The 27,166-nt window shown below is 45.0% G+C and overlaps 1 pseudogene; it reads right to left on the bottom strand.

The window, feature by feature from the left end:
* Positions 1-14,840: 14,840 nt before the first annotated feature.
* LOC117981349 (olfactory receptor 51S1-like) lies at positions 14,841-20,179 on the bottom strand (annotated as a pseudogene).
* Positions 20,180-27,166: the final 6,987 nt, after the last annotated feature.

Raw genomic sequence — 27,166 nt, 5'->3', positions numbered from 1 at the left:
TTGTGGCAGCAATAGTTACACCCAGTCACTCCTGGCTGGCTGAGCCACTTTTCAAAACACCCTTGCACGGCTGTGCAGAGCGGCTGGCTCCACTGGCAGCCGGCAAAGCCATAATTCACACTGCCACCACTGCCCTCAAACCCCTTCGGTAAGCACTTTGTTTTTTTGAGACGGAGTCTTGCTCTGTCATCCAGGCTGGAGTGCAGTGGCACAATCTCGGCTCACTGCAAGCCCCGCCTCCTGGGTTCATGCCATTCTCCTGCCTCAGCCTCCCAAGTAGCTGGGACTACAAGCGCCCACCACCATGCCCGGCTAAATTTTTGTATTTTTCGTAGAGACGGTGTTTCACCGTGTTAGCCAGGATGGTCTCGATCTCCTGATTTTGTGATCTGCCTGCCTTGGCCTCCCAGAGTGCTGGGATTACAGGCTTGAGCCACCGCGCCCGGCCTGGTAAGCACTTTTAATCAATGCAACAGGAATAAACATTTGCTGCAGAGCGGCAATGTGCAGGGAGGAACATGCTTCCACTCAGGCTCAGAAAGCAAAACCTCCTGGCTGTTTGCATCTATGCAAGAGCTCGCAGGAAAAGCCCTCTGTGTGGCCGCCAGCCTCACACACTCCCCCAAAGGGGTGAGTTTCTCTTTCTGTGTTAATCTATGCTCTGACGTGCCATCTGTCAACCACCACACCATTCTCAGTTGCCATTTCAAAGCATCTTTCCCTGTGAATGGTCACCAGCCCTGCCCTGCAAGCCCCCAGGTGACATTGAACTTAAATGAGAGAGAAAACAGGTTTCAGGGTGGATTTCAGTTCAGCATCTTGGAGTCTCTGTGTGGACATGAAATCTGTCTCCCCAGCTGTGGGCTGCATCTTTGTTTGTCATCTGGTTTGGTTCTTGGGGAGTTGGAAACTCGTGGGCACCTTTGCAATTTGTCAAGAAGCTGCACGGCCCTTCCAACAAAAGCAAGGATTACGAACAGAAGCCCAAGGCTTCAGATCAAGGTGCAACTTAAAGCAGCCTCAGTGTAAAAGTGAACAGGAGTCAGACGGATGCCTAAGGCAGTGTCTAGTCCCCAGGACAGCTATAAGGCAAAGAGAAAGAGAGAGAGATACAGAGACAGAGAGACAGACACAGAAAGACAGAGAGAAATGGGAGGAGACATGAGGCACCCAGGCCTTCTGCATCAAAATCCCTACAAGAGAGGCCTCCTAAAAATGCAGGAGGCTGAGGTGGGTGCACACAGAAGTTCAAGACTAGCCTGGGCAACATAGCAAGACCGTGTGTTTACAAAAAATACAACAATTAGCCAGGTGTGGTGGTGGATGTCTGTGGTCCCAGTTACCCAGGAGGCTGAGGTGGGAGGATGGCTTGAGCCCAGGATGTAGAGCTGCAGCGAGCTGAGATAGCACCACTGCACTCCAGCCTGGGCAACAGAGTGAGACTTCATGTCAAACAAATTTAAAAATTTTTTTTTAAAAAGGATCACCCTGGCTACTTGAATGGGTAATAAGAAGGTAAGAGCAGAAGCAAGGAGACCAGCAGGGAGATTCTGCAGGTGGGAGTCCACAGAGGCTCAGACCAGGCTGGCGCTGAAGACTGCCTGAATTCTGTATATATTTTGATGATGAAGCAACTCACCGACTCTTGAAGAGTGGGCTCTAGGAGACTGTATTTTTAACAAGCTCTCAGAGGATTCTACTGCAGGCTGAAGTTGAAGAACTGGTTTAGGTGAAGCTTCTGTTTCATCCTTGGGGAAGTACCTACTGACTTTTCTCTAAGCCACCTCAAAAGAGGTGCTAGACAAGATGTGCTCCAATGTCTGAACATGTGTGCACAGCTCTAGAGCCAACCTCAGGACACTGAGTCAAAGGTTAGGAGTACAACAGTGAACAACCACTGTCCTCTTTTCAATGAGCTTTGCATTTAATGAGAGAAATAAAAAGCAAAAAAAAAAAACAAAACATTTTCAACTCAGAATGGTAAGAGTTACGGTGACAGTATGCCTGGGGGCAATGGGAGCAAATAGAAGGGGCACCCGATTGGCCAGTTGCAGTTGTTCATGCCTGTAATCCCAGCACTTCGGGAGGCCAAGGTGGGTGGATCACTTGAGGCCAGGAGTTCGAAAACAGCCTGGCCAACATGGTGAAATCCTGTCTTTACTAAAAATACAAAAAAATTAGCCAGATGTGGTGGCGGGTACCTGTAATTCCAGATAGTCAGACGGCTGAGGTGGGAGAATTGCTTGAACCCTGGAGGCGGAGATTGCAGTGAGCCAAGATCGCGCCACTGCACTCCAGCCTGCATGGTCAGAGCGAGACTCCGTCAAAAAATAAATAAATAAATAAAAGCTCGGAGGTGGGTGGGCATGCAATCTCTATCAGGTGGTGAGAAATCCTTCTCCACCACAAGACTCCTCAGATGGAGACTAGAAAATGGTGGGAACTAGCCAGGTCGATAGAAGAGGTATGGAAGATCATTCCCAGCAGAGGGAAGAGTATGTGCAAAAATCGAGACGTGAGAGGGTGAGGAGCTGAGAGACGTTCATATAATTATAAAAACTGACCAATATAGAGGTAAGTTGGAGCCAAATCTTAAAGGCTCTTTGTCGTGTTTATCTTGTAGACAAAGGGAGACAGTAGATGTTTTTAAGCAGGGGAGTAATGATCCACTTTGTGCTATAAAAAGAGCAGTCTGGCTGGAGGAGAGTGGGAGGTGAGTAGACCAGATAGGCGGCTGCAATACACCAAGTGAGACAAGATGGTTGGCTGGACCAAGGCTGTGGCAGTGAGCATGGAGAGGAGACAGTAGACTAACTTGACTGAGAAAGAGGGAGGAATGAAGGAGGAGGCCCAGGTGATTTGGAAGCTGGGTGGATGGTGGTGTGAATCTGACGTGGTGAGCCCAGGCAGAAGAGGAAATCAGGAGAGGCAAGGTAAGATGAGGCCAATGCAAGAAAGACAGCCAAGTGGAGATAACAACTGGGCCGTTGGATTCATCAGCCTGGAGTTATACACAGAGCTCTGGAATGGAAATAAAGAGGAAAGGACTTTGGGAATAGGTGAATCCTCCCAGAATAATGTGTAGAGAAAGGAGAATAGAACACAGGGGACAGAAAAAGGGAAGAGATTTGTTATTAAAACCAACCATCCATCAGACATCTTCCAATAAAACACTTGTTAGAGGTTTCCTCAGTGTGAGTTATTCAGGACCAGAGCTAAAGACCATATTCCCAATAAAATCACTGGTGGGAAGGTCTTCATGAAAATATTTAATGCTGCTTTTAAAACAGCAACAACAACAAAAAGGCTTTAGCTACCGCACAGATCCTGGAGCAATTTTTCGTCAAGAGTCTATCAAACACGAATCTGATCTGACTCAAGGAGGTGTCATATCAAGTGTAAAAATCCAATTCCAATGTCCATAAGAGCGTTTCTGCCAGGTACAAGACCCTAATCCAGTTGAAGTGATTTTCTATTGATTAACAGTCTGGGAATACACAGGTTGTTTGTTTTTGAGATTTCCCTCCCTGTGCCTTCATGCCAGCTGTGAAAGAGTCAAAAGGCTCCTAACTGTCAAAATAAAAATGGCACTTGGTCACGGAGGAAACAGATTATAGGTCAAACACATTGATGACTTTTTAACTATGAGAAGCCATTAATGTTACTGAATAAGCAAATCTGTTTGCATAACCAGATTTTTAGAGGCTACTGGGAATAAAGGTTTTCCTAAGTGGGTGATTTGTACAACGATAGCCTTTGGGTCTCTGATGGAACAGCTCTGATGAGGAAATGTTCCTTTAATTATGTGGAAGGCCAATTACCACGTTATAGCCACACTGTTTTGCAGATTGCATATAATTTCACCATTTCCATAGCTTCAGCACTATAATTCTGGAGAAAATTCAGGCACCAAGAAGACACTTGAGGCACAGTATGCTGGAGACAAAGATGTTTTAGCGAATTCAATTTAAGCTTCAACATTAAAGTTACTTTGTTGAATAAAACATAATGCAATAATGAGCTTGTGTATGTCAACTCTATAGTGCAGGTAATAATAGCTAGAGAGAGCATGTCCCATCTCCTCTTTTTAATGCTCATTCGAGTAATACATAATGCTATAGAGAGAACCTTTCTCTAATATGTGCTTCATCTCAGGCTAAGCGTGTTTTGGGCAACTGTGCTTCATGAAAAACAAAAGGTAAATGATCTAATTTGGGAGCCATTCACAAAAGTGCTACCACTTGATTTTTTTTTTTATACTCTGAGATTTCTTATTCCCAGTGCCTACCAGGAATGGACTTTCTGGAGAAGCTCAGATTAGTCACTCCTTATGAGAGGTGACAGCATGCTGGCAGCCTTCACAGCCCTCGCTCGCTCTCAGTGCCTCCTCCGCCTGGGCTCTCACTTTGGCGGCACTTGAGGAGTCCTTCAGCCCGCGGCTGTACGGTGGGAGCCCCTGTATTGGCTAGCCAAGGTTGGAGCTGGCTCCCTCAGCTTGCAGGGAGGTGTGGAGGGAGAGGCGTGAGCCAGAACTGGGGCTATGCATGCTGCTTGCCTGTCGGCTGAAGTTCCAGGTGGGCATGGGCTTGGCGGCCCTGCACTAGGAGCTGCTGGCCGGCCTTGCCGTCCCAGGCAGTGAGGGGCTTAGCACCTGGGCCAGCAGCTGCTGTGCTCGACTTCTCGCCGGGTCTTAGCTGCCTCCCCACGGGGCAGGGCTCAGGACCTGCAGCCCACCATTCCTTAGCCTCCCCCCTCCGTGGACTCCTGTACGGCACGAGCCTCCCCGACATGCACCGCCCCCTGCTCCACGGCACCCAGTCCCATCGACCACCCAAGGGATGAAGAGTGTGGGCGCACGGAGAGGGACTGGCAGGCAGCTCCACCTGCGGCTCCTGTGTGTGATCCACTGGGTGAAGCCAGCTGTGCTCCTGAGTCTGGTGGTGACTTGTAGAACATTTATGTCTAGCTAAGCGATGGTAAATACACCAATCGGCACTCTGTATCTAGCTCAAGGTTTGTAAACACACCAATCAGCACCCTCTGTCTAGCTCAGGGTTTGTGAATGCACCAATTGACACTCTGTATCTAGCTACTAGGGCGGGGACTTGGAGAACCTTTGTGTGGACACTCTGTATCTAGCTAATCTAGTGGGGACGTGGGGTGTCTTTGTGTCTAGCTCAGGGATTGTAAACGCACCAATCAGCACTCTGTCAAAACAGACCACTCAGGCTCTCTGTAAAATGGACCAATCAGCAGGATGTGGGTGGGGCCAAGTAAGAGAATAAAAACAAGCTGCCAGAGCCAGTAGTGGCAACCCGCTGGGGTCCCCTTCCACACTGTGGAAGCTTTGTTCTTTTGCTCTTTGCAATAAATCTGGTTGCTGCTCACTCTTTGGGTCCACACTGCCTTTATGAGCTGTAACACTCACTGAGAAGGTCTGCAGCTTCACTCCTGAGCCAGCGAGACCACGAACCCCACCAGAAGGAAGAAACTTCGAACACATGTGAACATCAGAAGAAACAAACTCCAGACACGCCCCCTTTAAGAACTGTACACTCACCAGGAGGGTCTGCGGCTTCATTCTTGAAGTCAGTGAGATGAAGAACCCACCAATTTCGGACACACTTATACACTTGGCACTGGGAGGTCTGTATGGAGCAAGTGAAGAAATCAGCAGAGTGAAGATAGAGGGAGAACAGCATGATGGGGGAAAGCAAAGTTACTGCCATGTTGGTTTCAATTCTGCCACTCATGAGTGAGACCCATGACTTCCTCTCTGTAGGACTCTGTTGATCTTATCTGTAGAGCGGAGGAATATAAGGGCCTTTTAAAGTATTAACATTTCCTGACCTATCTGTAAAACACTTTCATTCAAACTGATGGGAATCTTGACTACATTGCCAAGAGGACATAATAATCATCAAGCTGAATGCACCAAACAACATTGCCTGAAACTATCTAAGCAAAAACTGAGAAAGTTACACAGGACAGACAAACCTCCTATGAGAGTAAGAACTCTTCAGCACGTGCTTAGTGTGTCAAAGACAATGCTGTGTTCACACCATTCCTCTTCCTGGACATGCAGAAAGACTACATTTCCCAGCCTCACTTGCAGTTAGTTTGGAACCATGTGACTGCATTCCCACCAATACGAATGTAACAAATCGCTTCTGGGCCAAGGTTATCAAAGGCAAGTGTGAGCTATGTTCCCTCTCTCCCTATCCATATGGCTACAAGTGAAAAACTCTGAGATGGCAGAATTAATAGATGGAAACCTCCAGAATCTCTGAATCACTGTTGGACAAGGGCCCCCAAGGAGAACCCCTGCCCTGCACCAGACTATGCTATGGGTGCCAACCCACTGAGAGTTCAGGGTTTATTCATCTCAGCAGCAGTCTATTGTTACACCGACTAACATCCTAAGGTTTGAGAGATCTAGCATATTGTTAATTAAAGCTAGATTTTAATTACACTGAGAACCTTATCTATTGAAAAATAAAAACTCTCCTGAAAAAACAAATAATCCACATTCCTTGTAACCACATGTGGCAAATTTGCCAAAAACAAAAAACTGGCCACATATTAGGCCATAAAGAAGTCTCAACAAAATCCACTATACGATTGACATTGTCCAGACCACATTTTCCCGACCATAATGCAACAAAATTAGAAGTCAACAGCAAGAAGATAGCTAAGCACAAGCACATATTTGGAAAATTAAAAATATCCTTTCATGAGTTAAATGAAAAATCACAATAGAAATTACTAAACATTTACAACAGAACGAAATCACAAATTTATATATATATGCATATATATAGTATGTTTATATATATTTATATATTTTTTATATTTTATGGTACATATTTATATGTTTATGTATATATATATCATATTTTTTTTGTGAGTCTTCCAACTTTGTTCTTCTTTTACAAGGTTATCTGGGAAATTCTGGGTTTCCTGCAATTCCTCATATAGTTTTATGCTGTTTGTCAATTTCTGTGGCTGGGATGAACTTATAGTAGTTCTCATAGACCAGGGTTTGCATGTCGCTCTCTAGAGCCCGGATCTACTGCACCATGTCCGCCTCACTGTCCATAAGCTGGGCAAGAGGGCACTCTCTAGGCAGCTTGTCTACGTAAACTTCCGGGTCGAAGTGCGCCCCGTTCAGATGGATAGGGTCCAGCGGGAAAGGCCCCGCGGGAAGTCCCACCGCCTCCCCTTCCGAGAGACTGTTGTAAAGCTTTAGAATCCTGTGCGTCTTCCGCCGACGCTCCGTGAGCCTCCACATCCAGCCCTTCTGGGGAGTCCCCAGGTCCACACCTCGGGATAGGCCCAGGGACAGCTGCCGCCGCCATAGCTCCAACTGCAGCCCACAGGTGTAATTTTTATATTTTTAAGTTGGATACATGGAGCTACTTGGCTTTTGCTTTCATCACATAGTTGAGGAAAGAGGTGGTTGCTTATGGTACCCCTGTTTTTATTGCATCCTGTAATGGATGAGAACCTTCCTGTTGCAGAGAGCAAAACACTGAACTAAATTGTGCTGTAACACAGCCCTGTGATGGGGGATTGGGAGTGATCCTGCAAACGGTTGCAAATTTGCACAGTGACAGAGACAATCGTTTGGGCAGCTGTTCACTATACGAAAAGGCAATTGACAAAAAGCCACTTACTGAGCTATCTCAATACTTTCATTTTATTTTAACTTTTGACAACAGGGTGCAATTAAAGGAGAGAAAGAAAACAAAGTGATAAGTGTAAGATAATGTACTTACATGTGTAAAACAAAATGACAAGACAGGATGACTACTTGTCTCTTCGTTAGCTCCTTGGGCTCTATGTCTCCTTCCTCAGAGAACCTCGTTTTCCTTTGTCCAGATTTCTTAGGGTGGATAATCCAGGCGCCTGCTCCCCCATGATGGAGGCCAAAGACGTCCCTGGAGCCACCTCCCACTGCATCCTTTCCTGCACTGCCCACATGGACACAACGTAGCCGATTAGACTTCCTCTCAGAACTTTAGTCTTGAGCAAAGAGATTAAAGGGTGAAGTGACTGAAGGTATGCCCTTCCAAACTGGTACGTGAGCTAATGGCTAGAGTTTGCCAAGCCCATCCAAGAACTTTTCTTCGTAATTTTTATTTATTTTTTTGTGACAGAGTCTTGCTCTGTTGCCCAGGCTGGAGTGCAGTGACGTGATCTCGGTTCACTGCAACCTCTGTCTCTCGGCTTTAAAGGAGTCTTCTGCCTCAGCCTCCCCAGTAGCTGGGATTACAGGCATACGCCACCATGCCTGGCAATTTTTTGTTGTTGTTGTATTTTTAGTAAAGACAGGGTTTCACCATGTTGGCCAGGCTGGTCTCGAACTCCTGACCTTGTGATTCGCCTGCCTAAGCCTCCCAAGGGGCTGGGATTACAGGCGTGAGCCACGCGCCCAGCTTCAAAAAGTTTTAAGCAGAGCTCAGAGGTCTTAACCACAGGCACATCAGAGGAGCATTTTCGCAACCAAGAACAGAAACTCCACAGTCTGCTGAGCAGAGAGTTGCATATTGGTCTCCTCCCATCTACCCACCGCACTCTCCTGTTTGTCGTGAGGATGAGGAAACAAACAAGGCTCCCGACCGCCCCTCAGCATTCACTTGAAGGGGTGGCCTCCCCCTCCACACCTGTGGGTATTTCTAGTCGTGTGGGACGAGAGACTGAGAAAAGAAATAAGACACAGAGACAAAGTATAGAGAAACAACAGTGAGCCCAGGGGACCGGCGCTCAGCATACCAAGGATCTGCACTGGCACCGGCCTCTGAGTTCCCTCAGTTTTTATTGATTAATATTTCTTTATTTTAGCAAAAAGGAATGTAGTAGGAGGGCAGGGTGATAATAAGGGGAAGGTCAGCAACGAACATGTGAGCAATAGAATCTATGTCATAATGAAGTTCAAGGGAAGGTACTATGACTGGACGTGTACTTAAGCCAGATTTCTGTTTCTCTCCACCCAAACATCTCAGTGGAGTAAGAATAAAAAGGCAACATTGCTGCAAACACGTCTCGCCTCTCACCATAGGGCGGTTTTTCTCCCATCTCAGAATTGAACAAATGTACAATCGAGTTTTATATCGATACATTCAGTTCCCAGCGGCAGGCAGGAGACAGTGGCCTTCCTCTCTCTCAATTGCAAGAGGCTTTCCTATTTGACTAATCCACCTCAGCACAGACCCTTTACGAGGGTCGGGCTTGGGGACGGTCAGGTCTTTCTCATCCCATGAGGCCACTTAGACTATCACATGGGGAGAAACCCTGGACAATAAGCCTCTTTCAAGGGCAGAAGTTCCTGCGACTTTCCACAGTGTATCTTGCCCCTGGTTTATTGATACTAGAGAATGGCGATGACTTTTACCAAGTATACTACTTGGAAACATCTTGTTAACAAGGCATGTCCTGCACAGCCCTAGATCCCTTAAACATTGATTTCATACAACACATGCTTTTGTGAGCTTCAGGTTGGGTCAAAGTGGTTGGTTCAAAGTGACTGGGGCAAAGCTATGGATTAACAACATCTCAGCAAAGCAATTATTGAAAGTACAGGTCTTTTTCAAAATGGAGTCTCTTATGTCTTTCCTTTCTACATAGACACAGTAAGTGTCTGATCTCACTTTCTTTTGCCTACATTCACTGAACTGCCCTTTCCCTCTGCTGGGCCATGACCACAGAGAACATGTCCACTGTCCTCCCGGCGTGGTGCACCATGGAGGCTCAGACTCCATCCTCAAGGCTGGCAAGAAAACAGGGTGAGACATCAGACCGCTGATAAAGGTGACAGGAGTGCAGTCCACAGGACTGCAACCTCACACTGCAGGGCGGGAGGCACAGACCTACTATTTACTGTTCTGTGACCTGGGGGGCTCAAGGCACAGAGCTCCTCATTAGCCAAAGTCGCCCAAGTTCCCCAACCTCTAAGGATTTCCTCATTATATTGCAAGAAGAAGAAGAGAAAAGTGAGTGCCTATAGAAGCTTTGGGGCTCTTCCTCTAATCAGGAGAAAGCTGGTGTGTATTCTTCGCTTCTTTCTGTTTTTTTTTTAAACATCCAACTGCTGCAATTTCCGTCTTCTATTATGGGAAAATATACCACGTATAAATATCAAAAATTATAAATACATATTTGTTCATAGAGAACGGCCAGTATAAACATTTACAATTCCCACTCCTTTTCAGCTTACAGTTTAACGACATTAAGTATGTTCACATTGTTTAACAACCATCACCGCCATCGTCTCCGGAACAGTTTTATCTTTCAAAATGGAAATTCCACCCATTCACCAAGCTCTCCATTCCTTTCCCTCGCCCACACCTGGGGGCCACCTTTCTAGTTTGCAACTCTATGAGTTTAACTACTCTAGACAATTGATAGATAAGTGGAATCATACCGTGTTTAATTTTTTGTTTTGGAGACAGAGTCTTTGTCACCCAGGCTGGAGTGCAGTGGCATGGTCTGGGCTGACTGCAACCTCCACATTGTGGGTTCAAGCGATTCTTGTGTCTCAGTCTCCCGAGTAGCTGGGATTACAGGCATGCGCTATCACGCCCAGCTAATTTTTGTATTTTTAATAGAGACGAGCTTTCACCATACTGGCCAGGCTGGTCTCGAACTCCTGACCTGAAGTGATCCACCTGGCTCAGCCTCCCTAAGTGCTGGGGTTACAGGTGCGAGCCACTGAGCCTAGGCCTGTTTATCCTTTTGGGATTTATTTATTTCATTGATGATAATGTCCTCAAGGTTCATACATGTTGCGGCCTGCGTCAGAAGTGCCTGTCTGTTTTTTTTTGTTTTTTGTTTGTTCGTTTGACTTTGTTTTGTTTTGTGTTTCCATGGAGTCTCACTCTGTCGCACAGGCTGGAGTGCAGTGGCACAATCTGGGCTCACTGCAGCCTCCTCTTCTCGGGTTCCAGCGATTCTTGTGCCTCAGCCTCTCTAGTAGCTGGGACTATAGGCTCACACCACCACGCTTACCTAATTTTTTTCATTTTCAGTAGAGACAGGGTTTCACCAAGATGGCCAGGCTGGTCTTGAATTCCTGATCTCAGGTGATCCGCCCACCTCGGTCTTCCAAGACGCTGCGATTACAGGCGTGAGCCACCCCACCGGCCAGAAGTGCCTACCTTTTGATGGCTGAATAGTCTTCCATTGTATGAAGGAACTGCAGTGTGCTTTTTCATTCATCTGTCCACGAACCCTTGGGTTGCTTCCACATTTTGGCTGTTGTGAATAATGCTGCTATGAATATGGGTGTACACAAATCTGTCTTCCACTCCTGGCTTCTAATTCTTTTTGGTAGGTACCCACAAATGCAACTGTGGGAACATCTGATCATTCTGTTTCTAATTTTTCCAGTACACGCCATACTATTTTCCCCGTTCCTTCATGGTTTTACGTTCCCTCCGATTAGATTCGAGCATTCCTACTTCCCTCTAGTCTCACCAATCCCTGTTTGTTTATCATACCCATCCTAATGTGTGGTATCACATTCTTGGTTTGATTTGCGCTTCCCTATGATGAGCGATTTTGAACATCATTTTAGATGCTTATTGGCCATTACGATATCTTCTTTAGGGACACGTCTACTCGAGTCTTCTGACCATTGTTGATGGGATGCTTTGGGTTTCTTGTTGTTTAGTTCTAGCTGTTCTTTATATATGACGGATATCAGCCTCTTTTCAGATATATGCTTTGCAAATATTTTTCCTAATCCATGGGTTATCTTTTCATTCAGTTAACAGTGTTTTTGCTGCAAAAAAGTGTCTGTCATTTAGATGTAATCCAAGGCATCTAATTTACTTCTCTTGCCTATCCTTTTGGTGTCATATCCCAGAGAACATTGCCCAATTTGATGTCATGAAAGTGTGGCCTATGTTTTCTTTTAGGCATATCATACTTTTAGCGCTTGGGGTGAGGTCTTTGATCCAGTCTGTGTTAATTTTTGCACCTGGTGTGACATAGGGTCCACCTTCATTCTTCTGCATGTGGAAATCAAGTTTCTCCAACACCATTTCTTGAAAAGGCAGCTTTTCCACCAATGAACTTTCTTAGCACTCATGTGAAAAATCATGTGAACATATAGGTGAGAAGTTCCTTCTGGGCTCCATAGCAAAAAAAAAAAAAAAAAAACAACAGAGAAAAGATAAGGATACAGCATGGGCCGGGCGCGGTCGCTCACCCCTGTAATCCCAGCACTTTGGGAGGACGAGGCGGGCGGATCACCAGAGGTCAGGAGTTGAAGACCAGCCTGACCGACAGGGAGAAACCCCCGTCTCTACTAGAAATACAACATTAATTGGGCGTGCTGGCGCATGCCTGTAATCCCAGCTACTCCGGAGGTGGAGGCAGGAGAATCGCTTGAACCCAGGAGGCAGAGGTTGCAGTGAGCCAAGATTACACCATGACACTCCAGTCTGGGCAACAAGAGCGAAACTCCATCTCAAAGCAAAAAACAAAAAACCAGCATGATTTCAAGAGCAGAAAGAGAAGAGCTTAAAAACCATCATAATGAGAAAGTTAGGAAGCTTCTTACCAAAGCATCTGGAAATATGCAAGCAATTCTTGTGAACTAAAATTTTCATATTGTACTATCAAACACTAGCACTCACTTATTCCATCCTTCTGTATTTTGGGACCCAATTATCCACTTGTCTTCATTCCCTATCCCACCCCTTTTCTTCCTAGCGTCTGCTAACCACCTTTATACTCTCCACCTTCCTGAGATTCCTTTTGTGTGTAGGTGTGTGTGGGATGGAGTCTCTTTTTGTTGCCCAGGTTGGAGTATACAGGCACAATCCAGGCTCACTGCCATCTCCCCCTCCCGAGTTCAAGCGCTTCTTGGGCCTCAGCCCTCGGAGAAGCTGAGACTAGAGGCACGCGTCACCACGCCGGGCTTATTGTTTGTGTTTTCCGTAGAGACAGGGTTTCACCATGTTGGCCAGGCGGGTCTCCAACTGCTGGACTCAAGTGAGCCGTGCGACTCCGCTTCCCAGAGTGCTGGGATTACAGGCCTGAGCCACCACACCTGGCCAATGTTTCCTTTTTTCTTCCTACGTAGAAGTGAGGACATGAAATATATGTCATTCTGTGCCGGGTTTCTTTCATTTAATAGACAGGCCTGCAATCTCATCCATTTTGTCTGCAGCGGAGAGGAGTTTCTTCCTTTTTAGGCTGAGTAATACTTCATTGGGTGTGTATACCACAGTTTCTTCATTGAAAAAAATTTCTGAAAAACAAATATTTTTAAAATGTCTCGGAATGTGTAACTTCAGGGATACTGTGCCCATTTTATTCTTTTCTTTTTCCCGTCTTATGTATATGCAAGTGTATAACAAAGCAGCAATCAATGTGTGTATAAATCTACATCTTCCACAAATGTAAAATGTAAATGCTAAGTGGTGGCTGGGCACGGTCGCTCGTGCCTGTAATCCCAGCACTTTGAGAGGTGGAAGCGGGCGGATTACCTGAGGTCGGGAGTTCAAGACCAGCCTGACCAAAATGGAGAAACACTGTCTCTATTAACGGTACAAAAAAAAAAAAAAATTAGCCAGGCATAGTAGCGCATGCCTGTAATCTCAGCTACTTGGAAGGCTGAGACAAGAGAATTGTTTGAATACGGGAGGCAGAGGGTGCAGTGAGCCGAGACCGTGCCATTGAACTCCAGCCTGGGCCACAAGAGTGAAACTCTGACTCAAAAAAAAAGGAAAAGAAAGAAATAGAAAATGCAAAATGGTAAGAAAAAACAGCATAATAAACATTTGTATGGTGTTGATGGACAATGCATTTGAAGATAATATTTGAAGAAATCATATTACAATTAATTTCTGTTCTTACTTATTAGAGGTTGATGCCACTAAGAACTTCGTCATTGGAACCACCTCTGGTGCTTTAAAAGAAAAAAAAAAAAATCCACACACTCACACAGGTGCAAGGAAATCAGAATCTCAGGTATTGAGACCCAGGCCTCATCATTTGTAAGTGCCCCAGGTGATTTGACTCAAAGCCAAGATTGAGGAACGGCGACATGGATCTCTACACAGAACCTGCCTAAATAGATTCTCTAGAAGAAGTTTATAAACAAATTCCACATGAACTGTGGAAGAGGATATGGACTTGATGTACAGTATGTCCTCACTTAACATCTTTGAAAGTCTCTTGGAAACTTCACCTTGAAGCAAAATTATGTATAGAGAAACCACTTATTTTTCATCAACAGTAAAACTACACGACTTTGAACAGCCAATGCTGTTGGAGGACCTCCTGTACATTGTTTCCATAAAGTCAGTTTTCAGGGAATTCCAAAACGAAGTGAGGACTTCGTGTATATAAAAAGATGGTGGTGATTCCACCTGGATGACAGGATTATTGCTCAGAAACTAAAAGAGGCCACCTAGGTATAGAGGATTCTGTCATGAGGTTTCTGCTAAACCAAGGACTCCAGAATCCTCACCCATTCCAGTTAAAGGCACAACGAAGAAAGCAATATTCACAAAGGAAATGCGGAACGGAATAAAAGCCATCAAGCCACAAAAATAATGTGACTAAGGGGCAGGATTTGCAGATGTAGAGATTTAATGTGGTTGCCCTTTCTCACCCACACAAGAAAAAGGATGGAACAGATCATGAGATTCGACTGTTCTGCTGTGCAGCCTCCGCAGGGCACTTTGTATGTCCCTGTTTCTCAGGTTGTAGATGAAAAGGTTCAGCATGGGGGTGACCACAGCCTACATCACTGATGCCACCACACCATTCCTGGGGGGTGGTGACACAGCTGAAGTCAGGTACACACCAATGCCTGTTCCATAAAATCAGCAAACAGCTGCTAGGTGAGAGCCACAGGTGAAAAAGGCTTTATACTTCCCATCTCACGATGAAATCCTTAGAAAGGAGGGGCCAATTTTATAGTAAGACAAAAGGATCCCTGAAATGGGAAGAAAACCAAACACAGTATTATCAAAATATATAAATATGCTATTGATAACGCTGTTAGAACAGGCAAGGTTGAGAAATTGAGAGGGGTCACAGACAAAATGAGAGATTTCCACATTCTTGATGCTGGTCAGTTGTAACCCAACCAACTGTGCAGCTGGGAATCCAACAGGCTAAGGAAAAAGGACACCAAAACGAAGAAGACACAGAGGTGAGGATTCACGATGACTGGGTAGTGCAGAGGGCGACAGATGGCTACAAAGCAGTCATAGGCCATCACAGTCAGGAGCATGCCTGCTATACATGCAAAAAGGACCAAGAAAGACATCTGTGTCAGGCAGCCCGCATGAGAGATGACTCAGCTATGCGAATGCATGTCCACAATCATCTTGGGAACCGTGGCCGAGGTGAAACCGATGTCAGCCCAGCACAGGATGGAGAGGAAGAAGTACATGGGGGTGCGGAGGGGGGAGTCAGAGCTGACAGCCAGGATGCTGAGCAGGTTCCTCAGCACCATCACCATTTACATGGACAGGGACAGGGACAGCAAAGCGAGGACCGGCTGCAGTTCTGGATCCTCTGAGAGTCCCAGGAGGAGGAATTCTCAGACACCTGTGAGATTTCGTGCCTCTGTGTGTCTTGGACACCTTGAGAAGGAAAGAGGATTGGAAAAATAAAAGATAAAAACGAGCCCTTAATGCTGGATGCAAGCAATTCACAAGGAACATCTTCACACTTGCGGACCATACACCGCCAGCAATGTTTCTCAGTTGTGACAATTCCAAAAATCTCAGAATTATTACGTGACTTACTTTTTTGCTATACGAGGCTTTCTCTACATACTACTTCAGAGAAAATCCACTGAAGAATATTAGAAGACAAAAAGGTTAGATATAACAAATCCGTGATCTCAGTAAAATACGGCCTACTCTTTTCAGAAAAAATACAATGCAATGAAAATGTCCTTCTCTCTTTTAGAAAAATATCTCAGTCTAATTCAAAGAAATTAAGAAGACGTGAAATACACTCTACTTTATTCTGACACGGTGCTACAACTTCCATTGATGTAGAATATGTAAAAGGACGACACAAGAGCTAGGACCCCATTATCTGAAAACGAAATCGAAACTTATAGTTCTCAATCGGAAGACCTTTTCACATGCCTGTTACTTTTCATATTTATTATCATCCTTCGGTTTTCTGACATCATTTCTTCATAAAAGTACATGCACACTCAAAAATGGGAGCTGGGTTTCCAAATGAATAGAATCTATAACTCCTGGCCCAGCACCATGGCTCACACCTGTAATCCCAGCACTTTGGGCGGCCGAGGCTGATGGATCACCTGAGGTCAGGAGTTCCAGACCAGCCTGGCCAACGTGGTGAAACCCCGTCTCCAGTGAAAATAAAAAGAAAATTAGCCGGGCGTGGTGGCGGGTAACCCTAGCTATGACAGCAGAGTGGATGTACACCCTGTGATATTATTTGTAATATCCTAGAAAGATATTGCTCCTAATATCACGGTGGCTCTACACCCTGTGATCTTAGTTGTAATATCCTACAGAGAGCTTACTCCTAATAATACAGTGGGTGTGCACCCTGTGATATTATTCATAATATATTACAGAGATACGACTCCTGATATCACAGTGAGTGTACACCATGTTGGTACAACCTGTGATCTTATTTGTAACAACTTAGAAAAATATTACAGCTATTATCAAAGTGGGTGTACACCCTGTGATGTTATTTGTTATCTCCTAGGTAGATATTACTCCTAATATCACAGGGAGTGTACACCATGTGTGTACAGACTGTGAAATGATTCGTAACACCCTAGGAAGATATTACTCCTCATATCACAGTGGGTGTACACCGTGATAATTTTTTCTTATATCCAGCGTGGGAGAGGATGATATTGCTTCCAATATCACAGAAGGTGTACACCCCCCTTTGATATTTTTCCTAATTTCCAGGGAAGGAGAGGATGACATTATCCGCAATATCACTGGGGGTGTACCAGCTCCCGCCAGGATATTGTTCTTAATATCCGGAGGTGGAGAGAATGATGTGACTCCCAATATCACACGGGGTGTAAACCACCCCTGTTTGTAAACACCCCCTGTGATATGGTTCCAAATGGCCTGTGAAAGAGTAACCATGACTCCCATTATCGCGGGGGGTGTTCAGCCCTGATGATATTGTTTTCTAACATCCAGGGAAGGAGAGTGTGCTATTAGTCCCAATATCGCAGGGGTTGTACACCCTTTTGTGTTTTTGTGCCCAATATCCAGGAAAATAGAGGATGATATTATTCCCAATATCGAAGTAATTGTACAGCACCCCTGTTATAGTCTTCCTAATATCCAGAAAGGAAAAGAATGATATTATTCCCAATAGCAAAGGAAACATATACCCGCGCTGTGGTATCTTTCCCAGTACCCAGGTGGGGAGAGGATCATATTACTTCCAATGTCGCAGAGTGTGTACACCCCCTCTGTGATCTCGTTGCTAACATCCAGGTTTGGGGAGGACGACATTACTCCCATTATAGCAGGGGGAGTACACCCCTCCGTGACCTTGTTAGTCATTTCCTGGGTGGAGAGGATGATCTTACTCCCAATATAGCAGGGAGTGTACACACTCTTGTGAAAATCTTCCTATATTCAGAGAGAGAGAGGATGATATTACTCCCAGTACCGCAGATGGTTTCCACACCTCTGTGATACTCTTCCTAATATCCACAGGGAGAGAGGATGATATGACTCCCAATATCGCAGGGGGTGTACACAACCCTGTGATATTGTTCCTAACATCCAGAGCGAAAGAGGATGATATGACTCTCAATATCGCAGAGGGTGTACACCCCTCCTGTAATATTGTTCTGAATACCCTGGGAGGGAGAGGATAAGGTTACGTTGAATATTGCAGGGAATGTACACCCACACCCTCTGATACCCTTCCTAATGTCCAGGGGAAGAGAGGAAAATTTCACTCCCAATATCACAGAGGGAGTACATCCCACCCGTGATGTTGTTCCCAATATGAATAGGGGCAGAGGATGATACCACTCTCAATATCGCAGGGCTGTTCACATCCCCAGTGACATTTTTTCCTAATGTCTAGGGCAGAGACAATTCTATGATAACAAAGGTCGCAGGGTCTGTACATCCCTTCCTGATATTGTTCCTAATAGCCAGGGGGAAGAGGATGATATCAAATATGAAAGGGGGTGTACATCCCCCACCCCTACGATATTGTTCTTAATGATTGTGAGGGGAGACGGTGATATTACTCCAAATATCGCAGGGGTTGTTCACAACCCCCTGTGATATTGTTTCTGATATCCAGCGGGGGAGAAAATCATATTACTTCCAATATTGCAGGTGGTGTAAACCCCACCTGAAATATGGCACCGAATATCCAAAGAGGGAGAGGATGGTATTCATAGCAATATCGAAGTGTGTGTACACGCCCCTTGTGATATGGTTTTTAATATCCAGTGGGCGGGACGATGATTAGTCCCAACATCCCAGAGGCTGTACACTACCCCTGTGATATTGACCCTAACTTCCAGAGGGGAGAGGGTGGTATCACTCCCAGTATCTCAGAAGTTGTACATCCCTCGTGATATTGTTCGTCGTATCTAGGGAGGCGCAGGATGACATTCCATTGAATTTCACGACAGGCGTACACTCACAGTGTGATATTGTTCCTAATATCCAAGAAGGGAGAGGATGATATTACTCCCAATAAAGCAGTGGGTGTACAACACCCCTGTGTTATTATCTCTAATATCCGGGGCCGGGGGAGCTGGGGAGAGGATAACATTCCCTCAAATTTATCAGGTGGTTTTACGCCCCATGTGGTGTTGTTTTAAATATCCAGCGGGGAAGACAATAGTACTGTTTTTGATAGTCCGATTCATCCGCTCCACCTTTCCAGAACGCTGAGGCCGGGAGGCGGCATGTAGTTTCCGTGTGATCCCCAATGCCTTTGCTGTCTTCTGTATCAAGGCAGCCAAAAACGCAGGCCCGTTGCCTGAGCCCATCCGTAAGGGCGGTCAATATCTAGGCATCACATCTCGAAGAAGCACAGGGGTTACTTCACGAGCTTTCTCAGTTCGTGTTGGATAGGCCTCCACCCACCCAGAGTAGGTACGCCCAAGAACTAGTACATATTTGTTACCTCCACACTTTGGCACCTCTGTGAACTCCACCTGGAGACCTTCAAAAAGGGCTGCTCCATAAGCTCGTATGCCGGGATGAACGGCTGGACCTTGCCTCGCATCGTGCTGTCGGCAGGTAACACACGGCTGCCTCACCGTTATGGCAAGGGCTGACAAAGGCGAGATGTAGAAATACCGGCCTAACAACTTTTCCAGTGACTCCTGACCTCGATGGGTGGTTTCTTGCACAGCCAGTACAACTGCAGCTCCTAGCAGCTGTGGCACAGCTACTCTCCCATCTGGTAACCGAATCCATCCTTCCTCCATCAATTATTCTTCCGTCTACCTGGAGAAATTCCTCTTCTTCTTAAAAGAAGTAGGTCCAAGATCAGGTGCTTGAGGGAGCACTGATGCCCAGAAGGGGGCAGATGCTGCTTTTCAAGCCTCTGAGTCAGCGCGGGAATTCCCCAAACCCAGCAAGCTGGAAGCTCGCTGCTGACCTCTGCAATGGGTAACTGACACCTTGTGGGGTTTCCATACTGCTTCTAATCATTGCAAGATTTCTTGTTGGTATTTTCTGTCTTTTCCCCCAGAGTTCAATAGGCCCTTTTCTTTCTGTCACGTTCCATGTACTTGAAGGGTTAAAAAGACATACCGAGAATCAGTGTAAATGTTGACAGTCTCACCCTCACTGAGTTCTAAGGCCCGAATGAAAGCAATGAGTTCAGCTTTCTGGGCTGAAGTGGCCTGGGGCAATGATCTGGCTTCAACAACAGTGTCCAGGGTTATCACTGCATACCCTGCACCTCTCTCTCCTTGGGGGTTGAAGAAGCTGCTCCCATCCACGTATAGTTCCCAGTCTACTGATGCCCAAGACTGGTCCTGGAGGTCAGGTCTGCTAGAGTCAATTGAGTCCAACACTTCTACACAATCAGGCTCGACAGGCCTCTCTGATACCGGCAGCAAGGTGGCGGGGTGTAGGGTGTTGCAAACTTCAATGGTTATACAGGGATTTTCGCAGAGCAGTTTGGTATTTGGTGAGTCTAGCATTCGTTAGCCAATGATGTCCTTTAGTATTCATTAAAGTCACCACAGCACGGGAGGCCTTTATGTTCAGGTTTTGCCCAAGAGTCAGCTTATTTGCTTCTTGTACTGGCAGGGCAGATGTTGCCAAGGCCTTCCAACAGGGGGGCCATCCTTTAGAAACCCCATCTAGTTGTTGAGAGAGGTAGGCCACCGTCCTCAGCCGGGGCCCCACAGTTTGGGTTCAAAGTCCAGCTGCCATCTTTTCTCTCTCTGATGCATACAATGGAAAAGGCTTTGTCACATCGGGTAGCCCCAGGGCTGGGGCAGCCAGAAGATTTTCCTTTAACTCATGAAAGACTTGCTGTTGTTGGGATCCGCATTCCAAAGGTTCCCTGTCCCCGCCCCCTTGGTGACCTCATACAAAGTCTTGGCTAATAATGCAAAGTTTGGGATCCTTAGTCTACAAAACCCTACAGCTCCTAAGAATTATCTCACCTGCCTTCTGCTCTTAGGCTCCGCTAGATGGCAAATGACCTGCTTTCTTTCTGATCCCGGGCTGCGTTCCGACCCCTGTGGAATAGTAAATCCCAAGTAACGTACCTGCTGTCAGCAGATCTGAGCTTTCTTCTTGGACACCTTCTACCCACAGTCCTCCAGGTGCTGGTGTAGGGCATCTTTTCCCTTGGCACACCCGACTGCCATGGGGTGTCCCAGCAGAAGGTCATCAACCTACTGGAGCAACACGCAGCCTAGGTCTCTGCTGGGAAACTTCTGGAGGTCTCGAGCCCACGCCTCCCCGAAGATGGTGGGGGAGTTCTTGAACCCTTGGGGAAGCTCGGTCCAAGTGTACTGAGTAGTGACACCTGACTCCGGAACTTCCCACTGAAAGGCAAACAGCTTCTGCCTCTCAGGGGCTAATGTGATAGGAAAGAAAGCGTCTTTCAGGTCCAAGCAGGTGAACCAGCTGTCCTCAACTGGTGGCAACCCCAACAATGTGGACGGGTTAGGTACTGTTGTATGTAAAGTCAGTGTAGCTTGATGAAGCAAGCGCAAATCCTGTACCGGCCGGTAGTCCTTGGTCCCTGGCTTGGGAACAGGCAGGAGGGGAGTGTTCCATGGAGACTGACAAGGAACAATCATTCCAAAAGTTCTTAGGTGCTTGAGACCGACCTGGATACCTTGAAGTGCTTCTCTGGGGACCAGCTCCTGTTTTTGCCTCACCGGCTGGGCCCCAGTCTTAACTGGCCAATCCCGGAGGGTTGTCTTCTGCCGCACTCTTGGCCACCGCTTAGCCATAGCTGATCTTCTCTCTTGGCCCGGCTCAGCTCAGAAAAGTCTCCATTCCTCCTCTCAGGGGACCATAACGGTCATAATGACACCCGTTCTGGGTAACCTTAGCAACGAAGAGCCGTGTTCTCTCAAACAGATAGTGGTTCTCAGCTTGCTGAGCAAGTCTCTTAAGGAAAAGTTCAAGGGACAGTCAGGCATGTACCAAAACTGATGAATGACTTTATGTCCTCCTACAGTACAAATCCGAGGCAAGTAGAAAGCTTGCTTTGCTGAAACCCCCGTGGCTCCGATGACGTCAATGGTCTTTTTGGATAAGGGGGAAACCGGGGCAGTTACTAGCGAATGTTCAGCACCGCTATCTACAAGAAAGTGAATATCTCCAACCCCGACTGTCATTCTGACCGGAGGCTCTTTGGGGACGCTTGAGCCCAGTCTCCCTCAGTCCAAGAACCCTTCTGCCAGGTTTAGCAGGGCCCCCTCTTCCTTGTCCGGGGCGTCCTGCTCTGAGTCACCTTGTTTTCTTTTCAGCTGAGGGCATTTGTTCTTCCACTGTCCTATTTCTTTACAATAAGCACACTGGTTACGCTGCAAACTCTGACAGCCAAGCTGAGTTTCTTTCCCAGGGCCCCCCTTCCCTTGCCTCTTTGGGGGTGGGGGGGGCCTCTGATTGCTGCAGCTGACACACAGGTCGGCGTGTCACCGGGCTTGACCTCCATTCTCTTTGCCGTTTTCCTTATGGCTTACTGCATCCCTGTTTACAAACACCTGGCTAGCTATTTCTAGTAATTGGGATGGATTCATCCCTGCAACCCAGCCTGCTTCTGCAGTTTTCTTCTCATGTCTTCTGCGCTTTGATGGACTAAAGCCATGGGAATCATGCGCTGATTTTCAGGGCTATCGGGATCAAAGGGAGTATACATACGATAGGCCTCACACAATTCTCTCTCGTAGAATTGTGCTGGACTTTCTTCTTTTCCCTGAATGACCTCAGAGACCTTGTTAACGTTTGTGGCCTTCTGAGCTCCCCTCATTAATCCTTCCAAGAGAGTTTCCCTGTCTCGGTTTAGCCTTTGCATATCCTCTCTTTCATGTGGGTCCAAGTGGGGGTCGGTTCCTGGCAACTGGGTCCTTCCATACTCTTGGGGGTTTTGATAATCAGCTGGTGCATGTTCCTGTAGCCACTTAGTTGCTGCTTGGAGGACTCTCCGCCTTTCTTCGCTGTTAAAGAGGAACATGAACAACTGGTGCCAATCAGCCCAGGTGTGGTTGTGGGTCTGGATAACGGTTTGGAGCAAATCAATTAGGGCTTGTGGCTTTTCGGTATAGGGCAGTGTATTGTTTTTCCAGTTGAGAAGGTCGACGCAGGTGAGGGGCTGGTACCCAAAAACACACCTCTCCACCACGTGACCATCCTCATCTATCCCAGTCTACCGCTGCTCCCTCAGGGGAATTTTTGTCCCCTTTTTGGGTCGTAAACGAGCTGCCGAGGGAGGGGTGGAATGGCGCAATGCGACTTACCACAATTAATAATCTCAATTATTAATTGACACTAATAATTATCAATACTAATAACCCATAATATAATTTTTAAAATCAATACCGATAATAATGATAATTAATGTTAAATAGTTATACTAACCATAACAATACATGATAAATATGAATGATTAATGATGCCTGATATTAATAACTGATATTGATCTTATTCATTAGAAAACAGAAATATTAACTTCTAATAATTCATATTAATATTAATAGTCTGAAAACTTTTTATTAGCAATTATTTCTTAATATTAATATTACTATCGGTCATTCATATTCATGTTAATAATAAATGAGGTGTAATTCATACTAATATTACGCACTAATACCTCAGTGGGTGTACACCCACCTGTGATATTGCTCCTAATGTCCAGGGAGGGAGAGAGCATGATATGACGTTCAATATCGCAGTAGGTGTACACCCCGCCGGTGATATTGATCGGAATATAATCTCCAGGGGGTGGAGTATGATGTTACTCCCAATATAGCACTGGGTGTGCATCCACCCGGGGATTTTGCTCCTAATATTCACGGAAGAAGACAATGGTATTACAACCAACATCGCAGGAAGTGTACACCCCTGTGTGAGATGGTCCTTAATAACATTCCAAGGCGGAGTGGGTGATAGGACTACATATGTGGCAGAACGTGGATACCGCCAAAGATATTGTTCCCATGATCCTGAAGGGAAGAGTATGATATTACTTACAATATCACAGAAGGTGGACACACCCCCAATGATACTGTTTCTAATTGCAACATGGGAGAGGAGGATATGACACCCGATATCCCAGGGAGTAGAAACACCCCTGTGATACTGTTCTTAATATTCAGGGAGGAAGAGGATGATATGACTCCCAATACAGACGGCTGTACAATCTCTGTATACCCAGGGTGTACACCGGTTTGTGAAACAGTTCATAATCTCCAGAGCGGGAGATGATATTACTCACAATATGATAAATAGGCTGTGAGGCCACCGGGGATCCTAAAAACCAGGGGGACAAGAGGGACTGGCTCTTACTCCCCGCATCGGGGGGGTGCCTCACCCCCGTGCGATGGGGGTCCCAAGAGCCAGGGAAGCAAGAGGGGCTGGCTCTTACTCACCGCATCGCGGCGTCGCCTCACCCCCGTGCGATGGGAGTCCTAAGAGCCAGGGGGGCAAGAAGGGCTGGCTCTTACTCATGGCATCGCGGTGGGTGCCTCATCCACCTGCGATGGGTGTCCTAAGAGCCAGGGGGGCAAAAGGGACTGGCTCTTACTCCCCGCATCGGATATAGTACTATGGGTGAAACAACAATGTGGCTGTGGATGTAAATTAAGGGAGTTAATGTTAAAATGCACAAATGAAAATAGAGTGTAAGCATTTATAAAATTTATATTCATTTTCACCTGACCATCTAAACATGCAATTATAATAATTTTCATCCATCATGTTAATTATTCATAGATAAGAGAGTTTAAGACATGTTTTTGCTCCTGGAGTCTGAAGAAGATGGAGTTAGCATTTTCACCACTTCTTTTGTCCATCAATTTCGATGATCTTCAGTTTGCAGCAGATGCTGAAATCAGCACAGTGTCTAATTGCATGTTCATCAGCATTGCACTTCAGTCTGCAATGATAATATTCTGAAGGACATTCATCATTAGAAATGAAGCTTCCGGCTTTAAGAAGAGAAGACAAGTTATATGACACAATATTACTTACTTTTTATTTTTAAATGTCTGAAATGTTCCACAATAAATTAAAAACATTAAAGAACTTTCCCAGAAAAACAAAAACAACAGCAAAAGAATGCAAGAGAAAAAGTGGAGATGCTGAATAAAGACAAACGATGCTTTCTTCTATAAAGAGAGTAGTAAATGAGGCAGTAGCTGGAAATGTACAGAATTTTAAATGAGAATTATTACCACATATTTCTACCTAAAATGAATTATCCTGCTTGGGGGTGGTGTAGAGATTCATAATGCAGGAAATAATGTTTAACTTCTGGAGTTAAATTCTTGAAAAAGTCATTGGGGTGGAATCTAGTGTAAGTGGAGGGGTTGGCCTTGAATGAGAGAGTGAAGAGAAGGTAGATTATGGATAAAGATAAAATTATGTGAAGAGATATGGTGGTGGAAAAATAGAAAAGCTATCTTTGGTTGCTTCTCTGTTCTTGGTGAAATGAGAAAAAAGAATCCTTAATTGAGAGAAGGGGTCAGAAGGAGTTGAGTCTTAGTTCCAGCTTCCCAGCGTATTCGGGCTCAAGGCCATGTCTCCTTTACTGAGGAAGTTACTGAGATATGCACAGGAGCCTATAACCCATAATCTCCCATAAATATTCCCTTTAAACCTACCAGTCCTTCCCAAATCCTTTTGTTACAATTTATAAGTTAAAATAATTGCCATGACCAACATCATGAAAGTTTCTCCTTATGTTTTCTTCTATAAGTTTTACAGTCTCAGGTAATTATGTTTAAATGTGTAGTTCATTTTGAGTTGCTTTTTGTGTGTAGTGTAAGATACCGGCCCAGTTTTATTCTTTTGCATGTGAATATTCAGTTTTCTCAGTACCATGTATTGAGGAAACCATCTTTTCCCCATTATATATTCTTCGCACGTTTGTTGAAGGCCAGTTGACTGTATAAGTGTCGGTTGATTTCTGGGCCCTCTATTCTCTTCCAGTGGCCTATATGTCTGTCTTTATGCCAGCAGCACACAGTTTTGTTTACTCTATCTTTATAATACATTTTGAAATTAGAAAATGTGATGCCCCTAGCTTTGTTTTTCTTGCTCATTGTTTTGACTCTTCTGGGTCCTTTGTGGCTTTATATGAATTTTAAGATTGTTTTTTCCATTTCTGTCAAGAGTGCCATTAGGATTTTGATAGGGATTGTATATAATCTATGAATTGCTTTGAATAATATGGATATTTTGATATTATTATGTCTTCCAATTCATGAACATAGGATATCTTTCCAATGATTTGTGTCTTCTTTAATTTCTTTCATGAATGTCTGCAATTTTTAATGTACCAGTCTTTCATCTTTTTGGTTAAGTTTATTCTTAAGTATCTTATCCTTTTCTTGCTATTATGAATGGGATTTTCTTTACTTGCTTTCCAGTTGCTTGTTGTTAATGCTATAGAAACACAACTGATATTTGTATCTTGATTTTCTATCCTGAAACTTTACTGAATTTGTTATTAGTTGTAATAATTTTGGGGGAGTGAAGTTTAGGGTTTTTTACAAAAAAATTATGTCATTTGGAAAGAGATAATTTTACTCATTCCCACCCCCCAACAGTTTGGATGCCATTTATTTCCTTTTCTTGCCTAATTGTTCTTGCTAGAACTTTTCGTATCATGTTAAATAAATGTGGCAAGAAGGGGAACTTTTGCCTTGTTCCTGATCTTAGAAGAAAAGCTTGTAGTTTTTCACCATTGAGTATGAGTGAAGAATTTCTTTTTACTTTTATTGTAAGGTCGGACTACTGGTGACAAACTCTATTTTTGTTTACCTAAGAAAATTATGTATTTTTACTTTAATTTAAAGGGTAGGCTGGGTGCGGTGGCCTGCACCTTTAATCCTGGCACTTTGGGAGGCCAAGGCGGGTGGATCACCTGAGGTCAGGAGTTCGAGACCAGCCTGGCCAACCTAGCGAAACCCAGTCTCTACTAAAAATACAAAATTAGCCAGGCGTGGTGGTGGCTGGCTGAAGCACGAGATTGCTTGGACCCAGGAGGCGGAGGCTGCAGTGAGCCAAGGTCACTGCCACTGCACTCCAGCTTGGGTGACAAAGTGAGACTCTGTCTAAAAAATAAAAGATAATTTTGCTAGGTAGAGAGTTTTAAGATAGTGTTCTTTTTTTTTTTTAAATTTTAAATATTTCACTTTCCTCTCTTTTTGCTTATGTGGTTTAACAGAAGTCTGATGTAATTCTTATCCTTGGTTTTCCATAGATAAAGATTTTTTCCCCTCCTGGCTTCTTTTAAGATTTTCTTTTTGTCTTTGATTTTTGGCAGTTTCAATATAATATGCCTATGTTTAAATTTTTTGTATTTGTCTTGCTTGGTATCCTCTCAGCTTCCTAGATATGTAGACTTTGTTTATTTTCAATTTTGGGAAAATCTCAGTCAGAATTTCTTCAAATATTTCTTCTATTCCTTTCTTTCTCCTCCTCCTGATACTTCATTA

The sequence above is a fragment of the Pan paniscus genome, chromosome 7, assembly GCF_029289425.2.
Source record: "Pan paniscus chromosome 7, NHGRI_mPanPan1-v2.0_pri, whole genome shotgun sequence".
NCBI lineage: Eukaryota > Metazoa > Chordata > Mammalia > Primates > Hominidae > Pan > Pan paniscus.
Note: the sequence above shows the minus strand (reverse complement) of the source record. Positions and strands in the feature narration are given on the sequence as shown.